Source organism: Copadichromis virginalis, linkage group LG22 (assembly GCF_057382275.1).
Source record: "Copadichromis virginalis isolate Kocher_CV1m ecotype Utaka linkage group LG22, C_Virginalis_male_GT1.1, whole genome shotgun sequence".
NCBI lineage: Eukaryota > Metazoa > Chordata > Actinopteri > Cichliformes > Cichlidae > Copadichromis > Copadichromis virginalis.
The window spans coordinates 31,903,333-31,908,101 of record NC_140638.1 but is presented as its reverse complement, the minus strand read 5'-3'; the positions used below and the strand labels follow the sequence as shown (position 1 = coordinate 31,908,101).

Genomic DNA, 4,769 nt, shown 5'->3' with positions numbered 1-4,769 from the left:
TTCTGTTCTCTTAACGATTCAAACAGTTATAATTGTACATGGCTTAGAAGTTAAGAGTAAATACTGCTTTTTTAATTATGATTTTTGAGTAAATGTTTTTTTTTCGAGCTCCGCATTTGTACGTCATGACGTCATGACGTTTTCTCTCTAACCTGAACGACGTTGACAGAAAATTCTGTTCAATATGGCTGCCCTTCTCGAGCGACCGGAGAGCACATTTGGAGAAACTTGTAAGTAAAACGGAACCTTCGTTATGTTTATTTTTTCCGTAAAAAAGCAAGTATATTAATATGTTGCAGCCATTAACTTGTTTTTGAATGCGCCGTTGTGTTAAACAGCACAGACCCAGGTAGTGAATTGTTGTTCGCTGTTGTTCGCGCTCTTTTTCAAACCGATGATATCGTCAGTTTTACAGTTTTAACCGATTAAAACACAGTTTTAATAAGAATTGCACATAAAGAAAGTGTCTTAGTGATATTTTAACGACCCATTGCCAACGCAAGAAAGTTGGCGTTTTTACAACAGCAGCCTCATTGTTCGGCCGGGTTTTTTTCTTCTTCTCATTAGCATCATTCAAAAGTGACTTAGCTAGCAGTGGCAACTTCTATCTTAAGCAGCAGCCTGTAAAAGAAGTAGTTTGTAAGTAGAAGTTCTGTGTAATATTACATGTATCTCACTGATGTATTATGTACTATTGCATAACAATGTGTCTTTGCAAAGATTTATCCCGCAGTTTGGCTTGGTTTTTTAAAATAACTGCAGTGTAAATTCATATGTATTCTGTGCTTTTTTTTTTTTGCTTTTTTTTTTCCAACTTAACAGAATTTATACATGGTGAGACAATGTTGATTATATGGTAAAAACTTAAAACTAAAAGAGGGTTACTGTTTACCATGACTAAATGGAATGATGGCCTGTGACTTTGTAACATCTGAAATTCTTACCTATGTTTTGGATTGTTGGATGATCGGCCATAGAATTCAAGACTGCACTCAAAGTAAACAGCAGTAATTGTAAGTTTTTTTTTTTACCATGCTAAGTGTTTATTTTGTCATGAAATGTACAGTGTACTTTTGAAATTTTTGAAAGCTGTAATGATGGCTGAGTATATAATTATCACTGACCATAATAAGGTTAATGGTATGATGTACAGTGTTTTTATATATGAGACGATTCATTTTTTAAAAATCATCTCCATTCCTTGTTTTATTCATAGGATGATGGCAGTATCCCAAAAGTTCCTGCTGAGAGTTCACCTCACCACAGATGTTGTTGTGAAGGTTTCTCTAACTAAGCGGCCTGAGTCGGTGGAAGAACTAATCACCATACTCCGTGAGAAGCTCAACCCAAGGCTGGACTTTGAGTTTACCTTACAATACGAAGACTCCGACTTTGATGGGCAACTTACCTGCCTACTGGATATTCAAGAGTTGCCGGAGAAGGGCACACTAAAAGTAGTGAGATCTGAAAGTGATGTCAGTTCTTGTGCAAGTTCTGATACAGACATCCTTCCTCATGTGCCTTTAGCTCAGCGTCTGAAGTGTTGGCCTGACACTTTCCCAGTACCTACCTTTTCTTACGAAGTTGAACATCTCCTTGAGGAGGGAAATAGAGCCTTTGAGATGTCTGGAAAACATCTGAAGTTGACTCGAGCCCAAAAGCACAACATCTTGGAGACCATGGCTTCAGTGATGCACACCTTCAAAGCCTATCCAAGTGATGGAGATGTCGGTTTGGCAGCAGAAGCTCTTGTTACCACTCATCCATGTCTTAAAGAGCCTGGAAGTAGGAATGGAAGTTATGGTTGGAAGACCAGTTTAAAATTCAAGATGGGAAATTATCGCACCAAGCTAGCCAGATCTGGATGTGTGGAGGTGTCTGTCAATGCTGGTAGGAGGAGTGTTAACAACCCTGAAGGAGAGCATCCCCACTCAAACATAAAAAGAGCCAGAAGAGCTGAGGTGAACTACCTCCCAAACTTTCCAAGAGGAGAAGATCAGGTCAGTTTGGAGGATATGAGAGTCCAGATAAAAAATGAGGTTGAGAAGACTGAGCCCAACAAAGTAATGATTGAAAAACTGATGCAGACTACCTTCGCACTTCGTCGCCATGAAATTGTTCAAGACAACCCAATGGTAAAGAACTTCTTAGGGAAATGGCCTGCTCTGCGATTTGACTCTCAGGTATCTGTGCTTTGATTTTTTTTTTCTTCTTCAGTTTAACATGAAACAATGCAAGTTCAGCAGATCTCTTCAGATCCAGATAATAAATAAATAACACATAAATAAATAATGGATAACAAACAAAAATATATTTCAGCTTTGTGATACACTTGTGCTTGTGGTTCGGGTCCAATTTAAAGAAAAAAAAATTCATAGGACATCTATAAAGCAAGGTTAGACAGAAGTTGGGCAATTCCTCTTTAATGATAAGATGTAAATTTGGTCAGTAATTTGGCTTCATGTTGGATGTTTTTGTCCTGTTTTATTTTAGATTTGTGCGGAGTTCCACCGAGTCACAAACATTAACCTGCGGAACCAGTTCTACGCTGAACTTGACAGACACACACCACGACTTATGGCTCTATACAGACAGAAGGCTGCACGGACTGGCAAGATATCAGAGGCTCTGCGAACCATCCTGAATCATTATGATCTTCAGGTGAATATTGATAATGATAAAATTAACACAAATTAAAAGTTTCACTGATAAAAACTCAATTTTTCCTTGCTTTGAACATTTGTGTTTTATACAGATTACAGCTCTGATCTGGTATGTTACTTTAAAATACTGTGTAGGATTTTTGTCAAATGAGTAAGATACAGACTCTTTGTCATAAGAGACAGAAAGGTTGTGTCTTAAAAGAAATGTCTCCAAAATTATGTAGAGTCACATGTCATGCAGTTTCATAAACATGTATTCTCCCCAAAGAATGACACCTGAAAACTTTGTGTTCAATGAACTTTTCTTTTCCCTTTTTAGGAGGCGCCTGATATCAACGTGAAACGCACTGCAGTGCTTCGTGCCCTTCCTGTATACCTGCGGGAGGAGGACCCAGAATTCTTTTAGACATGTAATGTAAGTGTATTTTTGCATCACTTAAATTCTGCCAGTGAGATAAAACACCATGGATTTTTTTAAATACAATTTAATACCCTAGCAGCTACCAAATTGTACAAGCAAAATACCCTCTCTTTAGAAAACCCTCACACACACACACAGGGTCAGGAGCAGGGCACAGGCGTATCACAGCACTTCGGCTACGCTGCAGGTGGCCCCAAAAACAAGGCTGAAGTCAAGATTTAGTTTATTTTTGAGATAAAGTCATAAAATAAAAAATGACTTCTTTTTTTTCTTTTTTTCTTTTTTTTTTTTTAGAAAAATAACAAACATACTAATTATGTAATGCAAGAAGCTAACGCGTTAATGTACATTTTTCAAAAAAGTAGAGTACCCTAACCCGTTACAAAGTAACCCACTACACTGCTGAATTTTTTGCTAGATTACAGGTCTTGCTTGTCACATTCTCTCAAACCAACCTTACTTATTGATACTGTGTCTATTCCAGGCGGACACATTGGATGAGTCGACCCTCATTGACACTCCAGTTGCCCTTCTCACAGTGGTTACCGACGGCGCTTCCCAGACCAGTCCATTTTACTTCCTCAAGCATGGCCATTGTGGTGGAAGGCGACTTGGTGATGCGTGATATTCCCAGATTTGCAGATGCATTTGCCTTATTGTTTGGTTTGATCTATGCTCTGCATTTAGACTACCCCAGGAAGCTCGTTCACACATTTACCTTTGTCCAAAAAATCTTCATGGGGCTTGTTGACGGCAAACCTCTGAAACCCTGCCTACATGCTCTTAAAAATGATTTGTTGCTGAAAGAGTAGTTCTGGAAGGAATATAAGGCAATGTTTGTTAGGACATGCACTCTGTTACTGAGCACTTTGTTTTAAGCACTTTATTTAAAGCACTTTAAGTTTACTACAGACTTTGGGTGGATTTAACTCCATCAGTTTACCTAACTTTGCTCTGGTTATTTGGAAGATGATCATCTTTATTTGTACCCATTTTATAAAATTGTTTTTCATTTCTTTTTCAAACAAAAGTGATTAGTATTTGACTTTTTATTTTGAATTTATGTATTTTGAGAAAGATGCAATTAGGACTGATGTTGTCCTTTGTGATTTTATAAAAAGACATGTTCTACATTGAATTTATAATGCTCACTTTATGGTGCCAATGTCCATGTTAGTGGTTTTATAAAAACACTAAGTGATGTTTTTACATTTCCATAAAAAATGTTAAATAAACAAAATGTAAAGTAAATGAATTTCTCTAATTTTTTTTACTAGTCTACACTCAAACATTTAAAAATAAATATCTTTTAATTAATAATCATATAATTTGCGTTTAGTTTGTAATATAATTGCATTGTGTTGGATCAAAATAGTAAACTACAAAAAACACAAAAATATTAAAATTAAAGTATATAGTTTTTAAGTAAAGCTCAATTAATAAAATAAAAATATAATTTAAAATTTTTAAGTTAACAATAAATACAAATTTTGAGTACCCCATACTTAGAAAAGATGAGTTTGTGTACTTAAAACTTTTGAGGTAATCAGTTTCCACAAATGTTTTAAGTTCAGTCAACTGATTCGGGTTTACAGTGCACCGTAAAGCCTGACTGGCATTTGTCATAGAATACCAGAATTGGCAGGTCCACCACTGGTGCAGTGTGCTTTTCACAGATGAGAGCA

At 36.4% G+C, this 4,769-nt stretch overlaps 1 pseudogene across 1 annotated transcript; it reads left to right on the top strand.

The window, feature by feature from the left end:
• Window positions 1-1,228: 1,228 nt before the first annotated feature.
• LOC146683676 (uncharacterized) lies at window positions 1,229-4,335 on the top strand (annotated as a pseudogene). The gene is made up of 4 exons (XR_014917632.1): window positions 1,229-2,183; window positions 2,494-2,661; window positions 2,983-3,078; window positions 3,569-4,335. The product of XR_014917632.1 is annotated as an uncharacterized LOC146683676 (transcript).
• The last annotated feature ends 434 nt before the right edge of the window (window positions 4,336-4,769 follow it).